General features: G+C 37.6%; 1 pseudogene; it reads left to right on the plus strand.

Moving 5' to 3' along the window:
* Positions 1 to 10772: 10772 nt before the first annotated feature.
* Positions 10773 to 12098, plus strand: LOC118552379 (formin-1 pseudogene; annotated as a pseudogene).
* The last annotated feature ends 540 nt before the right edge of the window (positions 12099 to 12638 follow it).

Here is a 12638-nt window from a genome sequence, read left to right on the forward strand (position 1 = left end):
AGCAGAGTACAAAAAAGCTTGTAAAAGCTTCAAGTTATCCTGTCAATACTGGCATTTCATTAAAGATTAATTAAGCCAAATTTGCTTGTTAATAAAGCTCAGAATATCAATCAGGTATAGCACTAAAATGTGGTCCTAACTTGTAAGTTATACGGTATATATGCATATTCATAGTTAAGACATGAGATAGTATAGGTCTTTTTTTTTTTTAAAGTTTATACTAAAGGCAAACAGTATGCAAAGAAATGTGGAAGATTTTTAATTAAAACTAGATCAGAGCATACCCATGGCCAAGACTAATTTCAATATGTGCCACAACCAGAAAATATAGGGGACAATTGAAAACCATTCCAGAATCGATTTTATACTTAACGTTCATATTGATTCACATATTAGAACAAAATTGATTTAATTTGAAAAGTGAAAATAGACCACTTTGTATGTCCAACTTACTGCAGTATAATATAATGAAAAACTTGTTAAAGTTCTACCTAAATTATATAATTAATTAATTAACCAATTGATTAATTTGCCAGGCCCTCATGATTTTTCTGTTCTCTTACAGCAGTAATAGAAATATCTCTTAAAGCTTTTGTGTTACTTGAAATCATTAACTAGCAACTTAGTTAATTAAAAATAAGCTTATTCATTATATAACATTTATTTATTTATTTTTTAATATGTTTCCAGCAACCCTCAGTTTGTTTCCTGAGATTAAGAATTCCTCATATCGGGCGCCTGGGTGGCTCAGTTGGTTAAGCGACTGCCTTCGGCTCAGGTCATGATCCTGGAGTCCCAGGATAGAGTCCCGCATCGGGCTCCCTGCTCAGCGGGGAGTCTGCTTCTCCCTCTGGCCCTCCCCCTCTCATGTGCTCTCTCTCTCTCTCAAATAAATAAATAAAATCTTTAAAAAAAAAAAAAAAGAATTCCTCATATCAGTGAGATCATATGATACATGTCTTTCTCTGCTTGACTTATTTTGCTCAGCATAATACCCTCTAGTTCCATCCACATCATTGCAAATGGCAAGATTACATTCCTTTTGATGGCTGCATAATAGTCCATTGTATATATGTACCACATCTTCTTTATCCATTCATCTGTCGATGGACATCTTGGCTCTTTCCATAGTTTGGCTATTGTGGACATTGCTGCTATAAACATCGGGGTGCACATACCCCTTCAGATCACTACATTTGTATCTTTGGGGTAAATACCCAGTAGTGCAATTGCTGGGTCATAGGGTAGCTCTATTTTCAAGTTTTTGAGGAACCTCCATACTGTTTTCCAGAGTGGCTGCACCAGCTTGCATTCCCACCAACAGTGTAGGAAGTTTCCCCTTTCTCTAGACACTGGGGAGGGTATGTGCTATGGTGAGTGCTGTGAATTGTGTAAGACTGTTCAATCACAGACCTGTACCTCTGAAACAAATAATACATTATGTGTTAAAAAAAGGAGAAGATAGTAGGGAGGGAAAAATGAAGGGGGGAAAATCAGAGGGGGAGACGAATCATGAGAGACTATGGACTCTGAGAAAGAAACTGAGGGTTCTGGGGGGTGTGGGGGGATGGGTTAGCCTGGTGATAGGTATTAAAGAGGGCATGTATTGAATGGAGCACTGGGTGTTATACGCAAACAATGAATCATGAAACACTACATCAAAAACTAATGAGGTAATGTAAGGTGATTAACATAACAGTCAACAAAACCAAAAGACAACCGACAGAATGGGAGAAGATATTTGCAAATGACATATCAGATAAAGGGCTAGTATCCAAAATCTATAAAGAACTTATCAAACTCAACACCCAAAGAACAAATGATCCAATCAAGAAATGGGCAGAAGACATGAACAGACATTTTTCCAAAGAAGACATCCAAATGGCCAACAGACACATGAAAAAGTGCTCAACATCGCTTGGCATCAGGGAAATCCAAATCAAAACCTCAATGAGATACCACTCACACCAGTCAGAATGGCTAAAATTAACACGTCAGGAAATGACAGATGTTGGTGGGGATGCAGAGAAAGGGGAACCCTCCTACACTGTTGGTGGGAATGCAAGCTGGTGCAGCCACTCTATAACAAATATTTATTGATAATGTACTATGTTCTCTGTATTCTGCAAAGTGATAGAGATAAAATGGTAAGCAAACAGAGACATTATCTATACTCATGGATTTAACAGTTTACTGAAGGGAGATGTCCATATTTCAGTAGTCTTACAATGCAAATTTGTAGCTCTAACAAGTGTTATGAGGGAGGGGTTTCCAAAACTATATGAGTCTGTGATCGGGGGATTTGACATATTGAAGGAAGTCAAGGAAGTCTTGAAGAGGTGACCCTTGAGTTTAGATCTGAAGGATTGGTAGCAGTTATTGGTGGAAAGAATAGGAAAAGGATCTGCCTAGGCAGAAGAGCTGCATGAAGGCCCATTGACAAAATAGAGTTCAATAAACATAGAAACCATTACAGGTTAAATTGTGTTATCCCCCAAAACTATGCTAAAGTCCACATCCCCAGTATCTAAGAATGTGATCTTATTTGGGTATAGGGGCTTTGCAGATTTAACAAAGTTGAAATGAGGTTATTATAGTAGGCCCTAATCCAGTATGACTGATGCCCTTATAAAAGGGGGAAATGTGGACACAGATGTGCAGAGGGAAGACTATGTGAAGAGACACAGGTAGAAGACAGCATTTAAGTCAGGGAATGCCTGAGGCTCCTAGATGCTTGGAGAGAATCCTGGAGCACATCCTTCTCAGGCATTTCAGGGGGAACATGACCCTGCTAACATCTTGATTTTGGACTTCTGGACTCCAGAACTGTGAAACAATAAATTTCTGTTGTTATAAGCCATCCAATGTGTGGTACTTTGTTACAGCAGCGTTAGAAAGCTAATATAAGGGCTGTAAGCAGATTAGTATAGATGAAAGGGGAGAATAAGAGCAAATCTGAAGAAAAGATGGAGCAACAGGTAAGGAGGACCAGATCATGGAGAGTCCTAAAGGCCATTTTTAGGAGTTTTGTTTTTATTCTCAGAGCAAAGGATTTAAGCAGTACAAAAAGAGATGATAGTAGCTTGGACAGAGTGGTGATAATGGCTATAAAGAGATGTCAGTGGGAACAAGGAAGTGGATTTAAAATTATAAATAAACTACAAAAAAGCAAGCTTACTCAAGGACATACTCCTGAAATTTTCTCCTCTCTTTTACCATTCATTTTTCTATCTATATTGGATCATTTCCTTAGCATCAAAGCATACTGCTTCTTCCATCTATTTCTTTATTGATCTTTGGCAACAGATTGATTGAGATGTAGTTGACATATAAAGTACATATTAATGTAAATTAATTAATTAAACATGTAATGTTTAATAATTTTGATTGATTTACCATGAAACTATTACCGCAATCAAGATAATGAACATATCCAAGCCCAAAAGTTTTCCAGTGCCCCTGTATAATGACATCCTTTATCTCTGGCAATATTTATTTCTCTGAAATCTGTTTTGTCTAATACTAATATAGCTACTCCAGTTTTCTTTTGCTTATTGTTAACATGCATATCGTTTTCCATTGTTTTATTTTTCACTTATTTGTATCTTTGCATTAAAGTGGGTTCCTTGAAGACAGCAAATAATTGAGTCTTGCTTTCTTATCCAATCAGATAATCTTTGCCTTTTAATTGGGAATATTGAGTTTATATACATTTAATGTGATTATTGGCATAGTTAAGTATTAGTCAACTATTTGCTACTTGCTTTATGTTTGTCTTAATATTTATTCTTTGTATTTTTCTCTCTTTCTCTGCCTTCTTTTGGACTGAACATTTTTCTTCCATTTTATGTGTATTGCTGGATAATTAGCTATGATTCTTTAGTTATGTTAGTGATTGTTTCTGTCTTCAAGTAATATTAGGTGATGTACCACATCACAGACAGTGTAAGCAGCTTGTAAGAATATGTCACTCTTATATTTCTCTTCTTCTGACCTTTCTGTTATTATTGTTATGCTTATTATTTTACACATGTAAAAAAACACACATCTTTGGAATATATTTAAATACCAAGTTCTGGATTGTTTTTGGCTGATAAGTTTTTCTCTTCATTATGGTTCAGATTTTCTTACTTCTTTGCATATCTGGTAATTTTTTATTGTATGCCAGGCATTACGATTTTTACCTTTGGGTCATGGATATTTTTGTTATCCTATAAATATTCTTTAGCTTTATTCTGGGAAATAGTTAAGTTACTTAGACACAGTTTGATTCTTTTGGGTCCTGTTTTTAAACTTACATAGAAACAGAACATTATTGGGCGCCTGGGTGGCTCAGTTGGTTGGGCGACTGCCTTCGGCTCAGGTCATGATCCCGGGGTCCTGGGATCGAGTCCCACATCGGGCTCCCGGCTCAGTGGGGAGCCTGCTTCTCCCTCTGACCCTCTCCTCTCTCATGCTGTTTCTCTCTCGCTCGCTCTCTAATAAATAAATAAATAAAATCTTTAAAAAAAAAAAAAAAAAGAAACAGAACATTATTTAGTTTTGGGCTTTTATTGTCCCATAGGCAGTATCTTTCTGAGTATTCTGCTCACCTTTCCCCATGAATTATGAGTTTCCTTGCCTGAAAAACACCTACTATTCCCAGACCTCTGTGAGCTCCGAATATTGTTTCCTCTAATCCTTCAGGTGGTTATTCTCATAGGCTTGGGTTGTTTCCTTACAAACATGTGCTGATCAGTACCCAGCTGAATATTCAAGGGGAAATGTGTGCAAATTTCTGGAGTTTTCTCCCTGCTGTTCTCTTTTCTTCACTATGCTATCCTACAGAGACTAGCTACCTTGGCCTCTTCAGACTCCGAGGTCTATCTTCTGGAAAGATTGTTTATGCTTTCATTTACATAACTTATGTTTAAACCTTTAAACCTCTTCCAATCTGACTTCATTCCTTCTGAACTTCTTATCAAGTCACCAATGACCATCATTGTGCTTAATCTGGTGGTTGATTTTTGCTTTGAGTGATTTGGCCCCCATAATGTTTGCCCTCATCTTTTACTAGTTTTCCCTTCACTCACTCCACTACAGCTCTCTTTAACTCCTTAAACCTGGTAAGTATGGTTTTGCCTTAAAGCATTTACACTGGCTGTTCCTTCTGCTTAAAGGGATCTTTCTTCAGATATCTGCCTTCTTAACTCACTCCCCTTTTTAAACACTTAACTTTTTAATAAACCTGATCATCTTACTTAAAATTGCAACAACTTCTTTTTTTTTTTTTAAAGATTTTATTTATTTATTTGATAGAGACACAGCGAGAGAGGGAACACAATCAGGGGGAGTGGGAGAGAGAGAAGCAGGCTTCCCGCTGAGCGGGGAGCCCGATGTGGAGCTTGATCCCAGGACCCTGGGATCATGACCTGAGCCGAAGGCAGACGCTTAACAACTGAGCCACCCAGGCGCCCCTAAAATTGCAACAACTTCTTATGATAACCAGTCTCTAAAGATGACCTTCAATGACCTTTGTGTAGCCTCCCCACCTTGAGTCTGGGCAAGCCTGTGACTTGTTTATAACTAATAGAATGTATCAGATGTGACAATCTAGAACTTCTGAGGCTAAATCAGAGGAAGCTTTGCAGCTTCTATCTTGGCTTCTTGAAATACTAGCTCTCAAGATGGTCACTGATAGCACTCTCTCAGAGTCCAGCCTCCATGTTATGGTGCCAGAGTCACATGAAGAGGCCACCTATAGGCTCTTTTGGTTAGTAACCTCAGCTTACTTCAGCTGCTGGCCATGTAACTGAGCCATCTTGGACCTCTAGCCCAGACAAGATCCTTGGCTAATATCTTCTGCAAGCACATGAGAAACCCAAGCAAGAACCAACTAACTGAGCCCAGTTAAAACACGGTACTGTAGAAGGTAATAGTTCTTTTAAACCACTAAGTTTTGGAGTAGTTTATAGTGAAGAATAACTGAAAATCTCTTTTGTCCTGTTTAATTTCAAATCCCCTGCTCTATTTTTCCTTTTTCCTTTGAGCAATTATTATTCTTTAACAGATTGTATAATTTACCAGTTTATTATGTTTCATATTCATTTTTGTCTGCCTGTCCCAACCAGATTAAAACTCTAAGAAGATGCCAGTCTGCTTTCTTCCATAATGTATGTCAATTATCTAGAACAGTATGCCTGGTACACAGTTGGGATTCGATAAATATTTATAGAAAGCATGAAGGAACAAGGCAGTATTCTATCATAAAAAGTTAAACAAGAATCATTCTAGAGACAATCACAAATTCAACTTAAATGTGGCACATTCTGAAAAACAAATGCTAAAATAATACATCAACAAACATCACAGAGAGTCTTCTGAATTAGGGACTTATAAATAGCAACCTGGAAGGTAATTGTTAGGAAAAATAGAAACTACTTGAAATTATTTTCAAATATTAGAACACTGTAAGACTCTTGGTAGTGATTTTATATTAATATAAAATTTTATAGAGTCATCATGAACAAAAGATGTATCTTTTTATTCAAAAGTAACAAAATAAAATTTAAAATGAAAAGCATGTAGTCATAATTTTTTAATAGAAGGCTTTGTTGCAGAGCCTTTTTTGAGTGATTAAAGAGTTTACATAATTTGAGTTATACATGTTTATTAACATCAGTTTGGCATTATTTAATGGAATGCCTGCTGGAGATTGACCTGCATTTGTGCTCAAAATACATAAAATATATATATATATTTTTTTTTTAAAAAGAGAAAGGGATAGACATTGATTTATTATGTTTGGTGTCCAAACACAGCTCAAATTGCTTTTTGTGAAAGAGTGATGTCTTACTATTTCTTTAAAGACATTTTATCTTGAAAAGTATATTTCAATTCTTAGTTAAGTAAGTAATATGAAGAATGGCTGAGTTTTTAAGGAAAAAATACTTTTTAAGAATGTTCATTGAAAACCTTTTAAAACTACAGGGTCTGAATTTTAAAACATTAGGTAGATTTATTTTGAATATATAACTAGACGCTTTAATAGCACCAAAAAAGAATCATCAATATTTGACTTCTACTTCACATGTCAACATGCATTCCTAAGCAAACCATAACGAAGAAAAATGCCGAATATCCTTCTGTAAGCTTGGACTGTATGTAAATTTTATATTAATCCTCTTTGACTCCTTCTCAACTTGAACATCTTACAAGTCTGACTGGGCAATTTATCAATTCTCATGCTCAATGAATTTAGTCATTGGGCACATGTAACTTAAAGCAATGAGGCATAACTATTGGGGGTACGTAGAAGCATCAGTTTGGAGAGATAGCACAGACAGCATACAGATTGAGATTCATAATGTGAGCAAAGGGCACAGGCTAAAATCTAGCCTATATTTGGAGCAAAACCAAAGTTAAGACCAGACTCTACTGCAGCACACTAAAACTCATGTTTTACATGTTTGCTTTATAGACAGGAACTATTTCTCATTTATTTACCTTTGCACCATACAACCTGCACGTTAAATACACACACACACACACCCCAAAACAATGGCATTAAACAAGAATACATGATGTCCTTTGCTAAATAATTTACAGTTATTTTAAAGTGCTGCTAACAGATTCTAACCTAACATTACCCTCATCCTATATTCTTTTCCTTATAGAATGGAGTATTATGACAACTACATATTAAATAAAGTCAATAAAGTGCCAAATTGTCCCTGTGGAAATGAAGCTTTATACACAGAGTGACTTGAGATTATATAGTTTTTGGTGGTAGAACACTTCTTTAGTGTGATACTAAATAGTTGCTTCTCCAGCTTTAATTCAGGGAAACCAAATGCACAGAGCCTGAGACAGGGTGAAATGAGTGAAGTGAACATAGTGGGCACTTGTAAGCCCTATCTAAATGGGGCAGCTACCACTCACCTCTACTAGATAGTTGCCATGGTAGAATGTGGGTTGAAGGATGCCAGGTATTTTATTCATGAAAGAAAACCTAGAAATATATATTTATCATGCCAAATCTCTTAACTAATAAATATTGAAATTTACTTCATTCTTTTGCGCTCTATGTAAGGCAAAACAAACAAACAACAAAAAACCCAACACACACACACACACGCATCTGTAGATTAAATTTGGTCCAGTTTACTAGTTGGAGGTCATGGTCCTAACTCTAATTTTTTCCAAACAATGACCATCAGGAGAACCTCTCTAAAATTTCCTTACTTTCCTCATCTACCAAATTATCTACACTAATAAGGTAGCAAAGAAAAAAAAAATGCTGTGTTTCTACCTTAAGGCTAATTCCTTCAACCATGCTCAGTGTACCAGCTGCCAAAGCCTCCATTTTTCATTCTTTTATTTTATACCTATTTATTGTCTACTTTGTATCTGGTACTGGTTTAGCTTCTTGGCTCACAGGAATGAATAACACGTATCTTAGTACCCTATTCTCAGAAAGCTTATATTCTGTTGGAGGGAGGAGATGATGAGTTGATAGGAAAATGTGATTAGTTTCATTTAGTAATAAATGCTTTGAAAAATATTAAGATATTAAGACAATCTATTCGATAGATCGGTCATCTATTAAATAATGGGTACCTGGGTGGGTCCTTTTATTTTTTTTAATTTTTATTTAAATTCCAGTTAGTTAACATACAGTGTAATATTAGTTTCAGGTGTACAACGCAGTGATTGAACACTTCCACACAACACCCAGTGCTCATCACAAGTGTACTCCTTATTCCCCATCACCCACTTAACGCCCACCTCACTCACCTCCCTTCTGGCAATCATTGGTTTGTTCTCTACAGTCAAGAGTCCCTTCTTGGTTTGCTTCTCTCTTGCTTTTTTTCCCTTTGTTCATTTGTTCTGTTTCTTAAATTCCACATATGAGTGAAACCATATGGTATTTGTCTTTCTCTGACTGACTTATTTTGCTTAGCATAATACTCTCTAGCTCCATCCATGTCATTGCAAATGGCAAGATTTTTCTTTTTTTAAGATGCAATCAGATTTAAGTTTTGGGCATGTTAAATCTGAGATGCTTATTAGACATGCAAGGGGGGGTGTCTAATTGGCAGTAGGAAATATGAGTTTAGAGTTCAGAAGAGAGGTCAGCACTGGCCATTAATATTTGAGACCCAATAGCATATGGGTTGTTAAGCCATGGGACCAGCTGAAATAATTTAAGGAGACATTAAGAAAAAAGAGGAAAAACAAAAACAAAAACATCCAGGGCATAGCTCTGGGACACTCCAATATTTAGATGAAAGAGGATTTTAGATAATAGAAAAATCAATGAAAGGAACTGAGAAATACCTAGTGAGATAAGGGAAAAGCCAAGGAAGAGTGATGCCACAGAAGCCAAGAAAAAATAGTTCAAGAAGAAACAAATGGTCAACTGTTAACTGGAGATCAAGTAAAATTAAAACAGTAAATAGCTGTTGAAATTAACATTTGAGCATGGGGGTCATTTGTTCCAAGAGCTATTTCAGTTGAATGATGGAGTCATATGGGGAGAGACTGACTCTAATTGCAACTTTATCTTAAAAGTACTTCTCTTTTATTCTCCTCAATTCAGTGAATGCTACCACAAAATTATTCAAGTGGGGAAAAAAAAAAACCTAGGAGTTACTCTTGTTCCTTTCTTTTACTTACCTCCTGCATCAAATAGATCAACAAGTGTTTTTGGTTCTATCTTCCAAAGTTATTCTTAATCTGTCATTCATTATTTTTCTCTTTCTCTGTGAAGGAGAAAAGACAGACAATAGACAATGTCTCCCAGTAAGTGGATTGTGAAAGGGGACCAAGAAGAGGAATAATAGCTGCAGGGAAGTGTGCTTAGAAAAGCTGGTTTTCTAAAGTAAGAAGATTTTAGAATATGTGTGCTGCTAGGATTTGATTCATTAAAGATGATGCAAAAGAGCAGACAATTGCAGGAGCCAAGTTCATGAGAAGTGAGCAGCAGTGGGAGCTAGTGTACAAATAGAGAGGTTTGATATGAACAGGGACATTTCATTCATTGCAAGAAAAAATAGAGGGGGGATGGATAGAAGTCTAGTTGCAGGTAGACAGGTACATTTTGTAATGAAAGTGGGAAAGCTTTACACGTAATCTATTTTATCAGGTTCATCATTTGAGAGGAGAGAATAAGTGGAAAGGAGGTGAGGCTGGAGATAAGGGCATCACTGGACAAAGAAGGAGATTTGAAATACTCATTTTGGATAGTGTCAGAGTAAGTATACAGTATAGTGGAATTGTGGAGTATTAAAGAATGCCATTTGTCATTTATGGTCATATATTTAGAGTGAGACAAGAGGACATTATTGTACATTATAAGACTTATACCATGTGGTAGGCAGAATAATAGAATGGGTAGGTCCTCCCAGATATCTAGGTTCTAATCCTTGAAACCCATGAATATTACCTTATATGACAAGAGAGACTTTGTAAATATGATTAAATTAAGGATCCTGAGAGAGATTATTTTGGATTTTCTAAATCTGTCCTAAATGTAATCACATAAAGATTACAATGCAATCTTACAAGAGGGAGGCAGAAGGAGATTTTGTCAGAGAAGAGAAGGTGATATGATGAGAATAAATTTATTTTATGCCACAAGGTTTGTGGTCCTTTGTTATAGAAGCAATAATAAATGAATATACTGCTATGCCATGAAGGCAGGGAAGATGATACAAAACTTAAATGGAAAGAAAAGCCTAAGGAGGTCTCTGGCGTTGTCTTTTCTTTGGTCTCATGACTCCATTTTGAAGATGTGGAAAATGAGCATAAGGAGGATGCTGTTCAGGAAGAAGCCTGACCACAGCCCTACTGAACAGGATGAAGGACTCCAGGCAGATTCCTAGCTGTCTGACCACCCCCAAAGACAAAAGACACGGAAGGAAAAGTGGGATTGAAGTACACTGAAGCAGAATACCAAACTGCAATTTTACACTTGAAGAAGGAGCACAAAGTTGAACTTTAGGCATTTCATACCCAGGGTGAGCCTGCAGTTGTTACTCATGGAAATCTCAAACAGAAGATAGACCACTGATGGCGAGGAGGATGTGAAGAGATGAGAGATGCGTGTATCTCCACTGAAAATAACAGTTCTCTAGAGACCTACAGAAATGTGTTCATCCAGACAGAGAGACTTCCCTCAAAACCTATGAAGGTGAGGGCAAGATAACTAGAAGTAACCGGATAATACCCAAAAAGCTGAATATCGCCTCTTTAAGCCAACTCTGTCCCCCAAATGACAACAGAGCCTCCAGATATCACCACTTCAGTCTGTGGAAGGCATCTCACTAAGTCAACAAAAGTCATCACCTCCCCCTCCTGCACCACCCCTACCAGCAGCCAGCCCTCCCCTCCCCCTCCTTCTCTCCTACTGGGCCTTGGACCTTTGCTACCAGTACCTCCACCACCACCTGTAAGTGCTAGACCGCCACCACCTCCACCACCTCCTCTGCTGCCAAGTGCTGGGCCTCCTCCACCTCCTCCACCACCACGTCCCAACTCCGCTGCTGTGCCCAACAGTGGGGGACCTCCTCCTGCTCCAACACCCCCAGGACTTGCACCCCCACCTCCCCCTGGACTCTTTTTCAGAATTGGCCCTTCTTCTAGCCAATGTCCTTGGAAGCCAGCCATTGAGCCAAGTTGTCCCATGAAGCCTTTTGACTGGACTAGAATACAAATAAATGATAAAGAAAAAAAAAAGCCAAAATGCTACACCAACCTTTTGGGATTCCTTAGAAGAACCTGCTATTCAGGGTACTAGTGAATTTGAGTATTTATTTTCCAAAGACACAACTCAGCAGAAGAAAAAAACCTCTGTCAGAGACCTATGAGAAAAAGAACAAGGTTGAAAAGATGGAAAACAATCTCAAACTGTGGGACTCTTGATATCTAATTTGCCTTTAGAAATAAAGGATATCCAGCAGGCCATTTTCAATGTGGATGACTCTGTGGTTGATCTGGAGACCATGGCTGCCTTATATGAAAATAGAGCCCAAGAGGATGAATTGGTTAAAATAAGAAAGTGTTAGAAGATGTCCAGAGAAGAAGAATTGAAGTTGCTGGATAAACCTGAGCAGTAAAGTCACTTGAACACTTTTCTGTTAGGCCAAAAGGAGAAGTGCAGTCTCTGCCTTCTTGCTTCCCAGCTCTGAATAATTGCACCAGAATTGTTAGGAAAAGTCATAGCACCATCATTCCTGTGACCTATTGTATGCAGCAGAATGAGCTGACTGCTGGGAAAAGCAGCCAGGAGACTTGTATTGCTGGATGTGATACATCTCAACCCCTTCCCCCGACCCCTCATGATTCCCCTTTCTCTTTTTTAGCGGCTTGTTAATTCCTCCTAGACTAAACATTCTGGCCAAAAGGGTAACCAAGGAAGGAAGTCATGCTCTGTTTAAGGTTCTGCCAATGCAGTTAAAAAAATGTCAGAATTCAAGCTGATTTTTCTAAATATTGTATCCAGTAAATGTAGCCTGAATGTGCCTGCTTTCCCCCAAATCCCTCCACCTGCTCTGTCCAATTGACATGTGACCTTTTCATCCTCTTTGCATGTGCTTATTTCTCTCTCCATTCACTGTCTAGGGTTGTTTGTTCTCTGGTTTGGGCTGTCGTGGCAC

Source organism: Halichoerus grypus, chromosome 4 (genome assembly GCF_964656455.1).
Source record: "Halichoerus grypus chromosome 4, mHalGry1.hap1.1, whole genome shotgun sequence".
Lineage (NCBI taxonomy): Eukaryota > Metazoa > Chordata > Mammalia > Carnivora > Phocidae > Halichoerus > Halichoerus grypus.